This window comes from Acomys minous (genome assembly GCF_964271855.1).
Source record: "Acomys minous genome assembly, chromosome: 9".
Taxonomy (NCBI): domain Eukaryota; kingdom Metazoa; phylum Chordata; class Mammalia; order Rodentia; family Muridae; genus Acomys; species Acomys minous.
In genome coordinates, this window is record NC_140490.1 from 4,501,156 (window position 1) to 4,523,272 (window position 22,117).

At 43.8% G+C, this 22,117-nt stretch overlaps 1 protein-coding gene and 1 long non-coding RNA gene across 2 annotated transcripts in view; one reads left to right on the plus strand and one right to left on the minus strand.

Annotated features, from left to right (window-relative positions):
- The window catches only part of LRMDA (leucine rich melanocyte differentiation associated), a 1,017,118-nt gene that overhangs the window by 17,424 nt on the left and 977,577 nt on the right, over positions 1-22,117 (minus strand). The window lies entirely within an intron of this gene.
- Positions 2,185-10,668, plus strand: LOC311604728. The gene is made up of 3 exons (XR_014781632.1): positions 2,185-3,827; positions 5,975-6,361; positions 10,375-10,668. It is a non-coding gene; the product is annotated as an uncharacterized lncRNA (long non-coding RNA).

Consider the following 22,117-nt stretch of genomic DNA (forward strand, 5'->3'; position numbering starts at 1 on the left):
CCTAAACTTTCCTAAGGAGCCACGAGCTCCCTAGTACATGCAAGCATACTTTTCCTTGTAAAAAGAAAATACATTCATTGTAAAATGGACTGACTGGATAATTCCCTAATGGAATTTTTAAGCCAATTAAGTAAGAAGGGAGAACACCAGGTGATTAGAAAGAGAGCACTGGAGTCTGGCTTAGAAGCAGTGAGAGGCCAGAAGAAGAGATGGTTTGTTGAGTAAAACCAGCCATGATAAAGTGAGGTGAGGGTATGTCCATGGCCACAGTGTTTGGCCACCTGGGAACAGGGTTGGCTTATCTTGGCATAGTGAGGGTGAAGCTTAAAGCATGCCGAGAAGGCATTTCTTTGGGATATGTTTTGTTTCTGGCTGGATCATGTCACAAATATAATATGTATTTCTTATAACAAGCTAAATAATAATGGAAAGATAATAATTATTTGATAATTACCTCTGGCCTTCACACACACACACACACACACACACACACACACACACACTCATCCTGAATGTCTCAGAACCACCCCCCCCCCCTCCACACACACACAACTTTCTCTCTAAGTCAGTGGTTCTTGAGTTTCATCAGAGCCACCAGGAGAATTTTCAGGATAGACGGCTGGGTCTGGCCCCAAGTGCCTCCTTAGTGGACATGGAAGATAACCCCAGCGTTTTCATCTCTGACAAAGTTTTCTGCTGGTCCTGATGATAGCAGTTCCCAGGCTAGAGTGTTGGGACCTGCTCCCCTGGATTTAAGAAGACTTGATATATTGTATCACACAAACCTGGACTGATGACAAAGGGCACCACGGAGACGAGCGGGAAAGCCGAGTGTGGGTTGTGTAATTTAGGCAAGACTTTGAATCTGATGGTCATGATGCACAATGCTCTTCATCAAGGACCCTAGACATAGTTGCTAACTTTGTGTAACGTGTCATTGCCTTCTCTCCTGATCGCGCTCAGATGGCCTAGTTAAGCATCTTAATCTAACGATTGAGAGCTCTTGGGGCCAATGTGTTTTTCTTACACAGCAATTAGTTGTTCAAATATTATTGAGATGGAAAGCTATCACTTCTTTCCTACTTGAACACGCCTCTGTATGTTCTCTTTTCCTCTCAGCCCTCCTTCCCTCCCTCCCCTCTCCCTCTCGCTGTCTTTACTCCCTCCTTCTCCTCCTTTCCCCAGATGTAAGCCCCTGTTTAATTTACACTGCGAAATGCCTGGCTAGAGCAGGTCCATTCTCGTCCTTGGGCCATGCCTTCTCACATAATGCATCTATTTACTGAGGCCCCACGGATGCCTTTAAACAGGACAGGGATGTTGCCATGGCTAGGTCTCAGCTCCTGGAAAAATAACCCAGTAGCAGAAGACAGGTGATGTGCAAGCACTCAACATTAAAGTGGGATGCGTATATTATAAATTCAGATGTGAACATTAATGAAGGTGCTAAGACCTGGCAGAATGACGGACCTAAGGAACAACCAGAAAACCTTAATGCTAATATTAGCTGCTTTGTAGTCTAGGCTTATGAATTTTGGCAGGCCACAGACTTACATGAAGGTCAATAGTCTTGCCTAAAATGAGGATGATGGCTCTAGCCTGTCACTCCTCATGGTAACTTAGAGGAACCTACTTACTGCGTATATATTACCCTTGCCAAATGATGGCATGTTGGGTCATATACTCTAAAAGTGTATTAAGTTTTTCAGAAGCAATTTTGGAGCTGTCTTATATGAATAAGAATGATACAAGCTGCTGTAGCAAGTTATCGCTGCCACTTGATGCCTAACATACTAGTTGTTTCTGTCTTCCTCATTCCCACGACTGGGCCAGGCAGCTTCCCGTGTGCGTGCTCTCTGTGGCTCTGCCATCTTTTACCCAGTCCCCCTGTGAACATCAAGCAATGGAAAAAGAAAGAGTATGTAGGACACTTTTCAAAACACTGGGCCACCAGCCTTCTACTGACACTTCTCAGGCTAAAACATATTCCTCCTGCTAGGAGACTATGAAGTTTGAGTCAATACCCCTAAAAAGAGAAAGAAAAGCGTGGATTTTAGCAAGCAAATGCTTTCTTTGCTATCATGAGTAAAATGCTTTTGCCTTCCCATCCAGCCTTAATCTGGGAAAATATAAAAGCAGCAAAGGTATTTTATGAAAATCAATACTCATTAAATATCTGTTGTGGTCATGTATGTGAACCATAACACTAAATAAAGTTTTGATCTGCCTAGCCAACATTCACAGAACCTGGCAGGAAGCCACTGCTCTGGAATCAGAGATGTGAAAGAGTGTCGTCAGAATCCAGCCTCTGTGAGGGTGACAGCGAGTATCGTATGTCCACTACAGTCTGTCAAGACACAATCACAGAGTCCGCGCAGAGTGAATAATGAGTATTCATTGTAAAGAATTGATATTAAAAACATTCTCCCTCTCCCTCTCTCTCTCTCTCTGTGTGTGTGTGTGTGTGTGTGTGTGTGTGTGTGTGTGTGTGTGTGTGTGTGTCTGCACTGAGAACAGGTACCCTCAGAGACCAGAAGAGGGGGGTCATCCAAGTCTGTTGTAAGCTGTGCAACCTGAGTGTTGGGAACTGAACCCTGGTCCTTTAGGAGAACATCAATCACTCTTGACTGCTAAGTCATTGCTCCAGCCCCAGGCTGACACTTTTGAAGCCCAAGCACTACTTTGATCCTTTGACTTGACCATATGCATTCAGCATACTCTTGGAGCTAAAACTCCTGATGACAGTAACTCTGGAGTAATTCTAGGCAACCAGGCTTTACTTGAACACTCATGCATACTTACGCCACTGATACTGTCACAGAGCCTTTCAAGCTTTCCCTTAGAATCAGAGCGTTAGTAAGCCAATCAATTAAATGGATCTATTTTTTAAAACAAAAGTCACTAGGTTCCTTTAAATGAAATTTGAGGATAGAGCCCCTAATTTCCAAAACACTTTCATTAATTAATTAAAGCGATGAATCTGCAAGCTGGTATTATGTGGAAACAGATGTTCTTAGAAGCCAGCATGGGTGTGCAAGGAGACAAAACCAGCATCCGCACCCCCTGCAGAGCAAGCACAGACATGGCTCTTCTACCACAAAGCTCTAGAACAGTGCTTCTCACCCTTCTTACTGCTGCGACCCTTTAAGCCAGTTGCTCGTGTTGTGGTGACCCCAACCATAAAACTATTTCATTGCGACTGCGTAGCTGTAATTTGCTACTGTTGTGAATCGTAATGTAATGTGGACATCTGACATGAGCCCCCCCCCGCCCCCCCCACACACAAAGGGTCTCATTGAGAACTGGCTGCTCTAGATTCATTCTAGGTGAGGCAAGGGCGTTCATGAATTGATACAAACACACTGTTTCTCATGAGATAACAGCAAGATGCAGGGAAATTCAGCTGGATCTGATTAGAACAGAGTAAGGTGGCCTGATACATGAAACACACTCAAGGGATAACTGGCAGTGGGTACAATCGATGAGCTCTGGTAGAACTTGTACAGCGTCCTCTGGCACTGACACCCAGGTGTTCTGGTTCCAGTATTGTCTCTCCTCTCTCTCTCTTCTCCCTGCCCATCCTCTTCATCAATAAGTGACTTTTCCTGGCTTATGACTGAAGTGGAGCGCCCATGACCATTTCATGACTTCCTCCTTCTTTCGAGGAGATGCTCAGTTATCATTACAGCTAGGAACGAGCGAGGTCTAAAGATGGAAGAAGCACCACAGAGCAATAACAGACCGGAAGTCCACTCTGCATTAAGGTCATCCCAGAGGCATAGGCCACCGCTGAGAACCACGTAAACAGAAGGACTGTGGTGTCTAAAGCGAGTGGGATGTTGAACTTCCCTCTTTAGAGGGCCAGTCCATTGATCAGTGCATATTCACACTGTATAAGAAGCTGAAGGGTCTTGGTTCCTCATATGTCCCCTTTGTCACATGCAGTCCTCTTATCTTTTAAGTCCCATTCAAATGGCCCCTTCACCTTCAACGCGTCCCCAGCTTCCCTGGGCACCAGTCCTCTCCTTCTTCTCTCTCCCCACGTCGTCCATCATACCTCCTCACACCTGTGCACTGCAGCCTGGCCAAACATCCCATCGTTACTCTCACTGACATAAAGTTCCCTTGCACCCATGAGTACTTTCTTGTGCAAAGTGCAGTTTTGAACCCACAGTTATCACTGAACCTATCACTGTTCCTAGAATTCAGAATGTGGTTAAAACATCTGTTGGGGGGAGAACAAAAAAAAAAAAAAAAGGAATGTATGAGCATGTGATGCTTTGTTTATGTAGCAGAAGGCTCAAAAGAGATCAGAAAAAATTGTCATTAAGTTGCAAAAACTACAATTGTTATTAAATGTAGTGGTCCAAAGAAGGTGAATTTTTCATTTGAAAATAAAAGCTGAGACACTAAAAACTGGTTAAACACTCATTGCCTACTTAGGAAACTGAACTCATAGCTTAATGTTGGCCCAAGAAGATGCCACCAGACCAAATAGCAAATTTCACCAGAGACTTAACAGAGAATAATTTTAAATCTAGAAAAAAATGTTTTAAAGGGTTGAAAAAGTAGAATCATTCATCCAATTATTTTATGAGCCCAGCATTTGTACTGACACCAAAACAGGAGAAACTATGGAATGCCTTACCTCCTGAACCTACACATAAACATCTGTGTCAAAATAGCAGTACAGAGGATAGAGCAATCTTTAAAACTATAATACAACAGGAACACTTAATGTTTATCTGAGATATGCAAGATTGGCTTGGTATCCAAAAGTGAACATAAGCTCACTATACTAACGGGGCAAGAAAATGCAAACATGACAATTGATGAAGATAGGCTGGCAACATTCAGCATGTAGTCACTGAAGACAAAACTTTCAGTAACACAGGAAGACACCAACCAACCTCAAGATCCTCGAGTTGGTGGTCACTGTATCCAACACTCCCATAACGAACACATCTGATAGTGAAAGATGACATGTTTTCTCCCTGCTGAGGACTGGATAGGAAACCCACTGGTAACACTGGCTGATCCTTCACACATCCCCAGGTTGCCAGCATGAACTTCCCAGTCTCATGTGTAGAGAGAACACATCAGGTCTCACCATTCGGCCTCAGGCAGGCAAGCGCAGCTCCTGAGAGGGTTTGTACCCTGGCTGGACTCCTGTAGGGAAGAACCCTCGACACATCCCCAAGGCCCTGAAGAGCTGGGGACACCATAACCAGGACCACACTGTGGTGACTGATGGGGAGGGCATGTATCTCTCTCATGCTAAGGTGCATAATAAACCTGTAGGCCATCTGGATGTTACCACTCAAAAAAGGAATGCCTCAATCCTAAGGGCTCTTCAGCATTAGGCCTGTGCCTGGAGAGCAAGGCAGAAGACTGATGAAGACCACAAACATAGCTCTGTGGGCTGCTGCAGTTCTCCACAGTACCAGCTCACCCATGGGTAGTGTTCAGTTGCCCTCACTCCTGATTCTGTACTATTTTCTTATAGCAAATGGCATTCTGTGGGATCCATGGTGGCTACAAGGCTGAAAAGGGCAGTATTCCTGTGACTCCTGGCTTTTTCAGAGCACTGTACTTCATTGTGATGAAATGTTCAATGTGCACTTTCTAGCTACAAAGACAAATCTTCTTTCTAGAGAGAATGCTCTAATGAGACATTTCACAGAGCAAAGTGTAGCACTGTCTCTCCCCCGCCCACCCACCATCACCGTGGCTCCTCCACTGAACTTGCTATGCATATGCTGTGGTCCCACCCGCCCACCATCACTGTGGCTCCTCCGCTGAGCTTCCTATGTGTATGCTGTGGTCTCACCCGCCCACCATCACAGTGGCTCCTCCACTGAGCTTCCTATGTGTATGCTGTGGTCAGTGACTAATATGGAGCCTCTCAATGCTTGAGCCTTTAAAACATCTAAGAAGGCAGCTCATGTTATTTTGCCCTTTCTTTCTTTTACAGATTGCATATAAAAATGGAACGATCCATTCAAACCCAAAATTCAACCCCATGAAGCCTTGGAAGTAGTGTTTCTATTCTCCCTGGGGAACCACAGAATCAGTTTACAATGCAGTTAGTGAAAATCCTTGTCCAAAACTTTTATTACTTCTTCCTCTGGCCTGTGGTGCACAAATCCATCACATCTGGGGTTCCCCACCACCACCAATGGTTTTGACCCACCCTAAGAATGAAAAGGAGCCAAGTATCCCCTAGAAATGACAGGGAAAATGTACCTGTGAAACCTCAACAACAGAGTTGCCTGAACAAGCAGCCGTGACACTCACCAGGTGACATGCCAATGTGGACAGAGGAAATTCACATGCCCTACCTATCGATGAAGGGCTACAGGTAGGCAACAGACGCTAAGAGACTGAGAATCAGTTGTCTCTGTGGATGAGGTTCCTCAAAGGTTGTCTAGTCCTAAATGGTCAGCCTTGGACATGTGTGCATATGAGTAATGCTAACTGAACTCAATGGCATGTATACCCCCTCTCTCTCACACACACATGTACACAACAATGATTATTAAAGAGGAGTTCGTGGATTTGTAACAGGGCACAGAGATGTGTGATGGACATGTGGGGCTCATGTATGAAGTTTTCAAGATTTTTTTTTTTAAAGCCAAGGGCATTCCCAAAATTCAATTGTTCTGGGAGTCTTTCTGCATACAAGGAAAAATGTTCCTAGGAGATTTATGAGAAACCTATGCCTTTTACTTTGGGGAGCACATCTACAACCAAACACAGACCTTCTCATGGCCCTTCTGCTGGTATTGAGCTAAGATATACTCTTCAATTTTGTGGTAAGTTACTTTGCCTTCCCTTGACAGGTCAGCCCTTAGGCTCCGACTTTAAAGACCTTGTCTTTGGAAAATAATGAAAATCAAAGAAACAAAGTCAAACTACCCATTAAATCTCTTCACTCTGGAATCTCCATGCTGCTGTGACAGAAGTAGCCTTAGCAATGACTGGTCTGTTTCTGTCTGAGATGGCAAAGCTTTCCAAATAAGTGGCATGCTACTCAAGGCATCTTCTTGCACAGGCCAAGGCGCCCTGCCAGAATGGAAGGGCCAGTAGAAATTAGGAAGCAGAGACACCTCATCTCTGAGGATCCCATGGCCCTTTGTCTCATCACTGGATAACCTCTCTCTGGCAGCACAACCTGATTTCCAATAATGGACAGCTCTATTTTTAACAAATTTTCCCATTCGTCTTCAGCATACTAAAGTCGGAGAAGCAAGTTCATGAGCTCAGGTGTGAGACAACTCCAGATCAGATCTCTGTGTCTGAATATCTGCACCTGTAAAATGACGATAAGGGTCCCGCCTAACTCATAATTAATAAGACGTTGCTCATAAAGACCTCAGCAGTGACCGGCATGTGCTGAGTACTTGAGACCTTTAGCTTTAATTAGTCTTCCCCAAAAAACCTTTTGTAATCATAAAATCATATTGTCTGTTACCATTCTAGAAGCTGGTGCATTTGCATTAAACTTATCTCAGAAAGGAAGCACAAGGTCAGCAGAGCTGTAGTGGGCAAACGGGACTCAGGGGGCACTAAGCACAGATGACAGTGGTAAGGCATGTGGCGTTAGATTAGGAAGGTTCTGGAAGCTTCTTTTAGCAGAAACCTTTGTTACAGTCCACCTGCTACTGATTCAGAATTAAGATTTCAAAGAGAAGCCAGGACCTAGTACCTACACTGCCCTTGTCTCAACTCAGAGTCCCCGTGCTGATAAGCACAGTGATGTCACCCTGCCTTCCGCCCCTTCCTCCTACTCAGAACGAGGAAACAAAGAGTGTGATGCATCTGTAGTCACACTGTGAGCACAGATCAAACTTGAAAATGAGACCAATGTGCTGGAAGGTAGAACAAAAACTAAAGAGGCACGGGGGCCAGGAGGGATGGCTCAGCAGCTGAAAGTGCTCCCCCATCTTGCATGGGACCTGGATTAGGTTTCCAGCACTCACATGGTGGCTCACGATTGCCTCTAACTGCATCCTCAGGGGATCTGAGGCCCTCTTCTGCGCTCCACAGGCTTCTGCATACATGTGGTGCACATATGTATACTCAGGCATGAGCACACACATACACATAAAAGAAAAAAAAACCAAAATTTTAAATCCTATTTAAAAATTCAAAGAGGACTGGCTTTTGGTATTGCCTCAAATTGCCCACTTCTCCAGTTTGTGTTATATGGAGGCATCTTATTTACTTGGGCCACTAAAAATAGCTGAAATTCCTGTCTAGTGCAACCTCTATCATGACTTTTTCTCCTGTAACCAGTTTAGTGAAGGGCATATTGTTGTTTTGTGGGGTTTTTAAATCTTATTATATGAACCTGCTGCTCTCCCATGAATAAGGTATAAAGAAACATGCTGGCAAGCTGGGTCAGTAGGTAAAGACGTTTGCCACCAAGCCCAGCGCCTTGAATTTGTTCCCTGAACCCATGTCATAGAAGAAGAGAACCTCCAGCAGCATGTCATCTGAATGCCACATGCTTGCTGTGGGTCACATGACTGCACATGGACACAAAGGAGCAAACAAACAAACAAATATAAACAAATAACCATGCATAATCCTACTGTACTGTCTAGATCTAGCCAAGGAATTTTAATGTTCTACTGGCTAGTCTTTTGTTTCTGTACATGAAACATGTGTAAGTTTCTATAATCGTTAATTTATTGCTTAAATAGTTTTAGGAGTACTTTAAGCACTGTTGCGTGCTCTGTAACACTGTGTTCTGCACAGATGTCATAACTGACTCACTGCTTCTCCTTAGCTGCAGGACGCCTGCCATAGTGAGCATTTTAGCCAGTAAAGGCACTTTGCTTATCTACTCCCAGCTTTTCCCCCTTAGAACAGACTCCTAAGGTGGCATTTTTAACTCAATCAATTAAATATCTTCTAATCTCAATCCATAGAAACAGTTACTGATTAATTATTAATTTCTAGGTGATTAAAAAATTAATACTTTAAAATTTGAAAACATGGACCCCACAGAACTAGGCTTCAGATTGGATCATCACTGCTGGCTTAATGGTATTTTGTGTTTGCTTATTATTTAGGGTAAGCATTGCCCCCATGATCTTTGTATCTATGACCCTGGCTCACAGGATATGCATCATAGAGTCTCACCTGAGCTGGCCTGAGAAGGATGGCTGTCCTAAACACCACAGACTCTTATGTACAACTGTGGAACCGTAGTGGTTGAGTGCTGTTGTTCATGAATGATTAAAATCATTACAGCCAACACTAATCATTTCTGTATATCATGCGCATCAATAAAACCAAATGCATTGCCTGACAGCCATTGGAACAGCCCTGAGACACAGACAGTGCTGGTTCCCAAGTGGGGACTCAGGAGCGGAAGCTGATAGCACAGTCACTGCTACAAAGCTCCTGAGTGTGGATCTAGAATGGGATTTTTTTTTTTAACTTGGTGTCTCTGAAACAGAGCGGAACCTTGCTGAGTGTTGTGGAGGAATGCACGGAGGGAAAATAATGCGGACCCTACATCCCGAAGTTCACGCTGCTCATGTACACAGAGTGGACACAGCAGATGTGGACCATGGTGGTGACAGTCATTAGCAATGTCAAGTGAAGTCCAGACAGTGTACTGAGCATGTAGTCCTCTCCATGTGCACATGGACTAGGAGCCGTCAGCCCCATTTAACCAGGAAGTAAGGCAAAGCCCTTACTTATGCCTAAGCAGATGAGGATGTGAGATGCCAACATAGAGTCTGGACGGTGAGATCCAGAGCCTACTTCCTAATCACTTTGCAGAAATGTTGGTTTTGTTGACTACAACATAATGAGCAACAGTGCATTAGCATGTTAAGTCACGTGTTTGTGTCAAAGAGGAGAGACTCCGTGTGTCCAGTGACTTCAGGTGACCATGTGTCTCCTGTGAACTTGGGTGCTATACTCTTGTCCTTTACCATGGGATCAGAATGGCAGCTCAGGACATAGGCATTAGACAAAAGGCCCCAGGTGGAAACAGCCAAAGGTAGTTCAAACCCCAGCTCCAGTATTCTGCAGTAAGAAGTAATTAACCCTGGTCTGTCACAAGGTAATCACACATATAACTTGTTGGTATACAAGAAGTGTAGGGACACCAAAATGTGCTTTATCTTATGCTGCAGACATGGGTGGGATGTCTCATAGGATCCTTTTGTAAGAGCAGCAAGGCACAAATGCTCACTTCGCCAGCCTCCCACTGATGCAGTCCTGGGTAGTGAGCGATAAAGAGACATACATCCAAAGGACGTTGTCTATTAAAAACAAACAAACAAAAAAACACACACACTTTTAAAACAATGTCTCACAGGGAAAATATCTTCCTTCTTCATCCTGCCCAAGGTGTTGAAATGACACAAAGAGCAGAAACAACCTCTTTGAGAACATGAAGGTGAAATTCACATGTGAAGCATCGTGGGACAGAGAGACCGAACGCATCAGGTTCTTCAGCTCCACAAGCTCTCCCAGGCCTGAGCAGTTCTGCGTTGCCGCCTTCCATTATTTTTTGGGAAGGAAATAACACCCCCCCACCCCCACCCCCACCCCCACACACACTTTTGTCACAGTTTGCCAGAGGTCCTTTGCTTCTTCAGGTCACTAGAGATGTATATCTGAGGGCCACACTGCCTCGTCAGTGACTACATAGACGATGCTGTGCTATGAGACGCCTCGGCGGGGCGGGGGTCACATTTATGTGGGAATTATGATCCTCACCCTCCTGGCTTTTAGTCAGTTGGGGACCTAACTGGATATGGACTGGAAGAGAATGTTGGGTCCCTCAGTGGAATTTTATCATCGGTGACTAGCAGAAGGGCGGAGCTAGGGGTGCGTCCCACATGGATGGCTATGGACATTAAAGTGCTAGGTTCAAGTGCTTACATTGCTGCGCTCTACTAACAAACATGGATAGTAACTGTATACCCTCTGGCCCTTGCTTACTGTTTGTTTGTTTTGCCCCCTGTAAAGTAGGACAGGGGCAATAACACTGGCCTTCTTGAGCTACAACAAAGATAATGGCAATTAAAACAACTTTCATGATATCTAGAAGTCAAAAACGCATGGTCAAAACATAGCTGGAACTGTGGGTTTTAAGGGCAGTTAGAACAATGACCAGCAGGGGCAGTGGTGGCGCATGCCTTTAATCCCAGCACTTGGAGCAAGACTGGCAGATCTCCTGAGTTCTGAGTTCTAGGCCAGCCTGGTCTACAGGGTGGGTACCAGGACAGCTAAGGCTACACAGAAAAACCCTCAAACAACCCCCCCCCCGCCCCTGCAAAAGACAGACTGGCTCTCCACCTGCACAGCTGTCCTTTCTAAGAACCTACTGTGTGCCAGGTCTTGGGAATCTAGCAACAACAGCAAAACCCAATCATGCTCTCACACCTCATCCATGCTGTGGGTCTTCACTCCACACGGCAGGAAGACAAACGGAGCAAACAGGTGAGTCAAGCCTCAGAGACAAAGGGAAGCACTCCAGTGGACAGTCTAGACAAGTTCAGAAACTGGGGTGGGGTGGGGTGGGGAGAGTGAGGGGCTTGGGGATAGGGGTGGGGTGGGGTGGGGGGTTGGGGGTGGGGAGGTGGGTGGGCAGGTTCTGAGGTGAGTAGCTGGCAGCATGGCAAGTTAACAGCAAGCCATGACTTCACTACCAAATCTCTCCCCATTTTGCTTATGGCTAACTAGCTTCATGTCACAAAATGCTGACTCTAATGCTCATGAAAACATAAATTCCCATTACACACACACACACACACAAACACAGAGAGAGAGAGAGAGACAGAGAGAGAGAGACAGAGACAGAGACAGAGACAGAGACAGAGAGACAGAGTCAGAGAGAGAGACAGAGAGACAGAGAGAGAGAGAGAGAGAGAGAGAGAGAGAGAGAGAGAGAGAGAGAGAGAGAGAGTTATGTCTGAAAACATGAGGTCTGTAATTTTAAGGAGTTAAGCATGCCATGTAGTTAAGTCACCTCCATTGTGAACCCTTATTTCTCACTGTGATGCTGCACCTCAGTGTCTCCCACAGAGCCTTCCTCTGGGCCATGGTGCTGAGTGCCCTGACATGGAACCACACCTAGGACAGCTGGTTGCAGGAAGGCCTTGAAAGCAAGGGACCTATTGTCTAACACATTTCTATTTATTTCTACAAACATGCCATGTTTCCAAGTCCGCTTGCCCCTACGGGATGACATATTTAGTCTGTTTTATTTGGGGATGGGGAAAAAACCAAAAGCTGAATTTTTTTTTCTTTTTGTGGTCAGATGAAGCCATCTCTGGCCTTGTTTCGATACACTGAAAGAGATGGCACCATGCCTGGCTAAGTCCCCTTTCCCTCAGCCTCCATGGCCCAACCAGACTCACAGCAGTGCTACAAAATTCAGACTTGAAAAGTAATTAAGATATAAGTATTCCAGAAGAGAACACATGGTTATTTAAAGCCATTGGACAGCTTTCAAAAGGGAAAGATCTATGAAATCCAAGGGCTGAGAGCCATCATGCTGTTTCCCTCCACTTCTCACATTAAGAATAGAGACTAATTATAAATCTTCAGCAAATATGACCTGGTAAAGAGTTTTCAAACAAAAGCCTGCACTGAACAGGATATCTGGCAGATCTGGGCACTTGTTTTCGCTAATAACCATTAAAGCTGTTTCTAGTAAAGCCTTTTACAGCAGCATTAGAAATATCAGGGTTTACTTTGTCCTTAATGAAGTGCTGCACTGTGTTACCCTGCACCACAGTCTCCCAGTGGCTCCTGATCCTCGCTGCACTGTGTTACCCCGCACCATGGTCTCCCTCCCAGTGGCTCCCGATCCTCGCTTTGTCTCTGTGGTGCCCCTGTCCCCACTTTAACATTTCATTTCCAATGACACGTCAGCCGTCTTTCACCAACCTCAAAGGAAAGTTGAATGCGGGGCTCACAAAGTTAAGCTGACATTTGCTCCCTTCCAATAAAAAATATTTAGTCCATTAAACATAAATACCTGTCATTATGATACATGGAGTGGGTGCGAGCCTCCCGGTTCCCTCTGATGTTTATTACATCCAAGCAACTGCAGTGCCTGCATGTTTTCAACTTTAGTGTATTGATTAAACTTTTAAATGGCTGCCATATAACCCAGGGACAGCGGGAAGATTAATTTGCATCAATGTTCATCTGTAATTCATTAGCCATTTATTCTTTACAACCACATGGGCTATCAAGAAAATGCAGGCCATTTTTCACTCGGCACAGGCTGAGAACAGATTCTGAAATTTGTGCTGCATACAAATAAGTTCCCTGGGTCTGGCCAGTTAAACTGCTTGGCTTTTCAAAAGTTGAGGAGAAGAACAGTGAGGAAGGAAGGTGGAGACCCCTTGGGGGAGGAGGAGGGAGCAAGCATCTTCAGGGTGCTCGGCGTTCAATGGTGTTCATCCTCCGATTTTCTGCCCATAGACACTGGTTTCTTCTTTCAGTTGGATTAAAATAGTGGAAATGTGTCTGAAGAGAGGCAGTAAATAATCCAGTTGCTCTCTCTCCCTCGTCCCTTCTCTTCCCACCCCTACCTAATGTCTCCTAAAGTCCTGTTCCTGGCAGAAAACCTCAGCCAGTGGCAGTGAAGAAGCAAAGCGTGTAGCCCAGAGGGATCTGGAGCTGTCAAATCAGAGACAGTGGCATTTGAACCAGTTCTTCCCCAAACAGAGCAATCTCAAGCCTGCCTGGAGCTGGGAAGGTGCCCAGCTAAATAGCGAGTTTCCTGAGGGAAGAGGTAAGCCATCTGGCTTCTCCACATGCCCTCCTGACCCCCTTGGCAGAAAACAAACTGTAAAGTAAAGGCATACACAGAAAAAGAACACCCTTGAAAGCCTCTTCCACACACAGGTGCTATGGGGAGAAGTGGAAAGAGCTTGGTGCTCTCAGGTCAGGGCTGGAGGAGAGGAAAGCACAGAAGGGAAATTGTTCTTCATAAGGATGAATAATTAAAGCAGAGAGCTTGCAACCCGGGCCTCACTGTAGCTCATCGCTGTAACAGTGAACATCAAAGAAATCAATGGTCATGAGGACAGTGTGTGTGTGTGTGTGTGTGTGTGTGTGTGTGTGTGTGTGTGTGTGTGTGTGTGTGTTGTAGGGAGCTGGCTGACAGGAGTAGGAGAGGAAGCCTGCAGATGCTGAAGGCAAGAGCTGTCTGCTCTGTGGTGCCCACAAAAATCAAAGGTACCAGGCATACTGGTAACCTTCGGTAATAATATCTGAAAAAAAGAGCCAGAGTTGAGGAAGCCTTGTGGAGGAAGCAGTAAATTGTCTACTTATACTCTAAATGCTCAGCCTGCTTACAAGCAAGGCTAAACTGGAGCCTGCCACAGAAGTGCCTGTCTGGAGTCCTCTCTGTCCTAGCCCACACCAGGCTTCACCAACACCAAGGGTCAGCAGCACAGGGCTCCTTTGCTGGACCTTGGGGGAGATTCGATGGGGTTATCTAATCTATTTTATGGATGTAGAACAAAGGATCTAATAGAATTATGTCTATAATAGAAAAAACTGCACTAGGGAACTTGAAGATCATGTGACCCCCATTCTGGGCCTCGGCCTGTGATGCATGGTATACATCAACTCCATGTGCTGTTGTTTTCCCTCATGGTAAATGGTATACTTGTATCAGAGGAGCTCGATAAATATTTGCACAGTGACCCACCCCCACAATCTAAACAGAGAGATTCATTTATTTCACCCGTCAACAGATACCTATGGACTGTCTGCTTGCCAGCACCCAGCTCTAAACTTGGGGTAAATGTGAGACCAAGGGAAGCTTCAGGCTCTTGTCAACAGGGCATTTCCAAATTGTTTACTTTTATTTATTTCCCATGCAGCTTGGAGGCTTTCTAGACCCCCACGACCTTTAGAGGACCAGGGAGAGTTCTTTGTCTGGTCTTTCTCTGGGCAAATCCTGCAGGTGACAGTGTTTAAACAGTTTATGCCTTGGGATTTATTTGGATAAGAACTAGAAGGCAGTGAGCCTGAACTGCTCAGGAAGATCCGCATGCACATGCCTACAGAACCTTCAGATGTTGCTGATGCCATGGAGAAAAGACTGCGCTCAGAGGCGGGCATGGGCTCTGTTTGGTTTTGAGGATGGGTGTTCACAAATACGCTCCTGGTCAAGTGCAGGGCTCATAATTGGCCATAGGTATGGGAAACACAAAAGAGACGTGTGACTATTCCATCTGTTCAGTCAAATACTGAGGACAGTCACATCGCATCTGCCACCGCTAGGAGAGCGTACCGAGTGAAAGGAACAGTGGATCTAAATCATGGACTTTGGCTTCACACGAACACCTTCCAGTTTCTTTGTAGAGACAAAATGAACACATGAGAGGTAACATGAGTGACCAGGGATCAGAGACAATTGTTCAACAGGTTTTTCCTTTTCCACTAAGTAATCAAAGAAAAATAAGTGTATCTAGGGAAGCCAAGGGTCCCGGAGCACCAGCACTGTTACACATGGGATTAGTAGTTCACAGCCACATGGACACAAAGATGCTCTCACCTGCTTCCTATTTACTTCCAATTCTTCATGTCTGCTCTAAGCAAAGAGTTCCTCACTGGGCGAGAACCTATGTAACAAGGATCTGAACTGCAGAGGCTTTGCTGTTGTTGTTGCTGTTGTTGTTGTTGTGTTGTTATAAAGAACAGATAATCAAGCAAAGACTGAGTAAGTAGCAGCACATTATAGGTGCCAGGTACAGTGATAACAATGAGCACAGCTAGGAAACACACAGAAACACGAAACTGCTACAGAAAACTCAGTCTAACAGGGCTACCGCCATGCGTTCATATTAAAATATGATGAGAGAATATATAGTTCACTAAAGAGAAACATAATCATCTGAAATATGCCTTTCCTACTTGTCATGCATTCTATGAGAGCTTAATTTTTGTTTTTAGGATTGAAAAAGACATAAAATGTTTAGACAGTGTGGAACACATTACAAATGCTGTGAAAATGTGTTAAAATAAAAGTTGGGACCAAAGGAGTCAGAGTTTGGACTTCAAGAGCCCTTTTGAAAAACAGATTTTAATAAACAGAAGGAAAGAGGAAGAATTTCCCCGCCCCCTTCCCACAAAATAGCAAAGGATGAGAATTTAACCCATGAATGGACCAAAGCAGGAAAACTGAAGAGGGTTGTTTGGCTGGAGCGGACGGACGAGGCACTGGGAGGGAGTAACGTCAAGTAAACAGTACTGGATAGAAACGCTTTACACTTTGGTTATGTCAGAGCATAATTATTTCCTGTCTATTTTCCCCTCTCTAAACCAGAAGGTTCATTCCTTGCTTTGGAATCCTACGGTACCTCTGTGCAAGTCTATGGCTCAACTGAAATTAAAAATGCTGCATCATATCAAAGAGATTGCTTAAGCTGCAGTTTTCAACTTTGGGAAGGGATTCCATGTGCCATATTAGTTAATACATTACAAAAAACAGCTGGGCTCATTTTGAGTGAAAAAGAGAATTCATCATGTTCACAATTTTAAAGGAAAATGAGCCAATAAAATGGAGGGAAAGAAGACAATGGCAAGCCAGCAGGCAATAGGCATTATTCTCCTTCAATCCCAGCCCAGTAACAACCTTGCTTGTGTATAGTATGTCTTATTAGAATTTCTCAACTGAAAACATGGAAAAAACTGAAAGGGGTATTAAGAAAGCAAAGGTAAAATAAAACTAGGTTTTGTTTCAATTATTTGTTGTATATTTATTATATATATGTGTTTGTGTGGATGCTCTCGCGTGTGTGCCCAAGTGTTGAAGTCACATTGAGTTTGAGTATGCATGCACTTATGTGTGTGCCATGTGTGGAGGTCAAAGAACCATTTGTAAGACAATCTGGTCCTCTCTGTACTCCATGTCCTCTCTGCTTGAATATTTTAAAAGCAATAGTTATAATCCACAACTCACTGAAATAATAGAAACACTCCAAAGGACTGAATATTAATGAAAACACTACAATTAAGATAGGGGCTGCTACCCCTCATGATGGACAGATACCTCATAGGGAACAAGGAGTGGATGGGAGCTGATTTGGAACTGACGTAATTTCTCTTGTGCTGGTAATTATTTGCTAAAAGGCATAAACAAGTGTGGGACCCTGCTATTAAGGTCAGGTTGAAGCCTGGCATTTCCAGATAGCCTCTGAGTGTGGCCCCTTTCTCGGCTGGGTTCCCTTTCCGCCTGATCTGGAGAGCCCTGGATCTTCTAAGGAGCATCACATAGCCCTCTGGGAGACTACAAAGCCAACTCGTTTGTCCCCTCCTCTGCTTCTCTAGGTTTTAGAGCTCAGAGCAAGCCTCCATTGACAGCTGCTCACAAAGCTGCACAGACTTGCCAAGTCAGGCCTGGCCCTCTTTGACACCCAGAGCTCCTGTGCCCTTGTACGTCACCCTTTTCCGCCCCGGAGCACGCACTTCCAGTTCTGTGCTCTACAGGGCCGAAGCTTCCCAGATGAGGACCCTACAAAGCCCAGGCTCCTGCCTGATGCACAGTGACAAACAATGATTTTTTTTTTAAGTTGTTCATTGGTAGAATGTCTACTTTGTGTGTGATACCCTGAGTATTGACTCACTTAAAAACAGACACACAACCAAAGCCAAACTAATAAAAGAAGTAAATAAATAAACCTAAAACTAGGACCCTTGCCCTTTCCCTCGTGATTGAACTTTGGCCTTCCCCAGACTTCAGCCTTAGGCTTGACCATGCTGTCCAGTTTCAGAACTAGTCTCTGGCAAATGGCGTGCTGTTAACACCCATTCTGTCCATCCTTCTATGGGTTTATGCTTTTAATCTTCCAGCATTTTCCCCATTTTCTAAGGCACAAGCTTTTAGTTCTTGCTTAAACACACCAGTAGTAAATTCTTCTCCTTTTACCCATGAAAAATCCGTATTTTTGTTGTTGTCGTTCCACATGCATCCTTAAAGAATAGTTTGGCTTCTTGCACAATTCCAGACACTTCATTCTCTCGGTGTCCTGATGCTGAGCATCATAGTAAGAGCTCCTTTTTTATGGTGAGAACCTGGCCTCACTCCAGCACCCAGGCTTTCTGATGAAGGGTTTGTTGGTAGAGCTGCTCTGGTTTTTCTCTAGCTACTTATGTTATATCATTGTCCTCAGTGTCCTTCAAGTCGAATTCTTCCCTAAGCTTAGCTTAAAAAAAAAAAGTTATACTGTTTGCTCTGCTGTATATTACCTATGTATCATCAGGTGCCTTTTTTTATCATCAGTTTGTTTGTTTGTTTTTGTTCTTTAAAACACTTTTAAAAAATTCTTAGGTTCTATCTTCTCTCTCAAACTTACTTTTCTCTCTTTCTCTGAAACATACTGTGCTAAATGGAAGATCTACTCATTTTAGCCTGATTGTCATCTACACTTTCTTACTTTCCACATCCTGGTATTTAAAAGCATTCTGTATACTTTCTTTGGATATACTTACTAGTTAACCAACATTCTCCCTCTTAAAATGAAATTTGTTTAGTTCCATAGAGAGTTTTAAAAATAAGTATACTATTTTAGCACTAAAATTTACTTGAACATTTTAGTTTGAAAGCCTTGTTCCATTACACTCTTCTCGTCTTTGTATTGCATGTCGTTTCAGGTAGCGTTGTTTGAGGCCCTGTGATTATTCCAATATCTGATGCTGTTGAGGATTTAACTCAACACTTGTCCTGAGCCTCATGTGAGGGTCCCTTGAGTATATGGTCTTATCTGAATGTGATCTCATCTTTACTTTTTTTTTTTTAATTTTGTAAAAATCTTACCAGCCTGTTTGAATAAAGCTTTCTTCCATAAAGAACCTCTGCCACAGACCTCGTCACTACACTAAAGAATCTAGACGTAATAAGGAGCCATTTGTGAACTGCCCCCATACTCTGCTGGTCCTGGTGTTCAGCTTCATATTCCACTGTCTGGACTATGGACAAATACCTATTTTCTTGGCTTTTTTAGCCTTTATTATCCTTAAACTTATCCTCTATAATAGTAGCTACTATTTTTTAGCTGACTAAAAAAAGTATTAATCTTATTATGTACCTAGATGTAAGATGCATTTAATAGGTTTGTAATTCTAGTATATCTACTACCCATTTTAATATGTACGCACACACACACACGCACACACACACACACGCACACACACACACTTACTTTAAAAATAACCATATACTTAACCACATACTTAAGTTGCTGTGCAATATGCCACTAAATTCAAGCTTAAATTTGTCTCTATTACATTTAACTACTGTTACTTTCCAAAAAAAAAAAAAAGTATTTTTGGGTGTCCTTACTTTTGAGCCTTCCCACTGATCTTTACAACTCATGCTAAAGGAGATATTTAGAGACACTTTCTACCTAAGTTCAGGTGGATTATAGAATTTCAAGAGAAAGTCTCTCCTTTCTCCAGTATTTAATATTAGATTTCAGATTCAAAGTTTAGTTATTATCCAAGAAGGATGTAATGCACTTGCAGGCATGGTAGCTTTGATGGACAGGAACACTTCTTGTTCTTGGTCAGATAAAGGGAGCCAGTGACCTGAATCCTGGATTCCATCTCTATTTTCCTGGATTTCATTTCTTTTTTTGGGGAGGGGTGGCTTATTCATCTTTATATTTATTTTTATTTTTAAAAATTTTGGGAGGATACAAGGGATGGGATAACCATTGAGATGTAACAAGAATAAATTAATAAAGGAGAAAAAAGAATAAATTAATAAAGGAAAAAAACTTTAAAAAAAAACTACTGCTATAAACAAAAAAAATTTAATTTTATTAATTTATTCAGATTACAACTCAGTTGTTATCTCATCACTTGTATCCTCCCATTCCTCCCTCCCTCCAGCTTTCACCCTATTCCCTTTCCTTAGGTCTATGACTGGGGGGGACCTCCTCCCCCACTATATGCTCATAGGCCATCAAGTCTCATCTTGGTAGCCTGCTTATTCTTTCTTTGAGTGCCACCAGGCCTTCCCACCAAAGGGAGGTGGTCAAATATGGGGCACCAGAGTTCATGTCCAGGTTAGTCGCTGCTCTCCACATAACTATGGAGAGTGTCCTGTCCATTGGGTAGGGGTTCAGTGTTTACTATTGTATTGTCCTTGGTTAGTGCAATAGTTTGAGCAGACCCCCCTGGTCCCTGATCCACCCATCATGATGTTCTTCTTATAGGTTTGTAGGACCCTCTGGGTCCTTCTATTTCCCCATCTCCTATGTTTCTCTTACCTAGAGTCCCAGTAGGATGTCCTCACATCTATCCCAATCTCCTGGTAAATGAAGACTTCTGTGGGACGTGCCTTTTGGGCTAGTGCCCAATTGTAAGTGAGTATATACCATGTGAGTCTTTCTGCTTCTGGGTTAACTCACTCATTATGATCATTTCTAGTCCCATCCATTTGTCTACAAATTTCAGGATTTCCTTGTTTTTAATAGCTGAGTAGTATTCTATAGTGTAAATGTACCACAGTTTCTTTATTGGCTCAGGAGACAACTTCCTGAACAGAACACCAGCAGCCCAGGCCTCAAAGTCAACAATTAACAAATGGGACCTCATGAGGCTGTGAAGCTTCTGTAAGGCAGGAGACACTGTCAATAGAACAAAATGACAGCCTACGAACTGGGAAAAGATCTTCATCAGCCCTACATCTGACAAAGATCTAATATCCAAAATATATAAAGAACTCAAGAAATTAAACACCATCAAACCAAATAATCCAATTGAGAAATGGGGCTCAGAACTAAACAGAGAATTCTCAACAGAGGAATATCAAATGGCTGAAAAACACTTAAAGAAATGCTCAACCTCCTTAGTCATCAGGGAAATGCAAATCAAAATGACTCTGAGATTCCATCTTACACCCATTAGAATGGCTAAGATCAAAAATTCAAGTGACACCACATGCTGGCGAGGATGTGGAAAAAGAGGAACACTCCTTCACTGCTGGTGGGAATGTGAGCTTGTACAACCACTTTGGAAATCTATCTGGGGCTTTCTCAGAAAAATGGGAATAGGGCTTTCTCAAGACCCAGCTATTCCACACCTTGGAGTATACCCAGAAGATGCTTTACCACACAACAGGGATATATGCTCAACCATGTTCATAGCGGCCTATTCATAATAGCCAGAACCTGGAAACAGCCTAAATCTTTCCTAGATTTCTAGAAAGCCCATGCAGCACGTATTTCCATCTGCACGTGCACACCAGAAGGGCCACTACAACTTTACTTGCAGTGGCAGAGGGTACATGTTTCCAATTTTGATATACGATTCCTGGTAGCTTTTAGGGACGGTGCTTCCTCTTTTCTCTATGCTCATATCTGGGCAATCTGTTACAGAAGCCAGTTGCTGTCTCCCTCAGCACTGGTGTAGAAGTTCAAGTTATGCGTAAACATCGATCCATTTGCTGGAAACTCTTCCTGTAGCACAATCCCCCTAGTCACAGTTAAACAGATGCCATTCACACTTTCCTTTGCTCAAGCCACATGGACCAGCTTGGATGCCTGCCTTGCTCTGTCCAGAGGATCTCTGACTGTGAATGCTGAATGCTTTCTCATGCTCTGGGTGCCTGTGTGGCATCAAAAGCCATGATAACACAACCTATTTGGGTGGGATAGTCAGTTCCTTCCCTCTGCTAAACACTCACCGGACGATTGGCCCTGTGACTGGGACAGTCACCATCACTTGGGGGAACTTCTGTTTTGGCTTTTGATGTGCTAACAGGCTCTGCTGTCTGTCATAAAACACAGTGAGCTGTTCAGAAGCCTGCAGGCTTGTTTACAATTTAAGATGAATTTGCAAGAGTTTTACTGATAATCTCACCCAGATTTCACAAAAGTGAAATTTCAATACTGACAAACTAGGAGTAGGATGGTGAATTCTGGGACAGGTGACTCATGCTGAACCTGTGCCCACTTCTCTTAATTCTAATGAAGAAAGGCAACCCCTATCTGAGTCCATTGGTTGCATCTCAACGAGGCGCTGGCCCCATCGGCTCACAAGAACAGCACTGGCCCCGTAAAGAACCATATCGCTTGTGAGGCCACATTTCTAGATGCATCCTTCTCAAGTA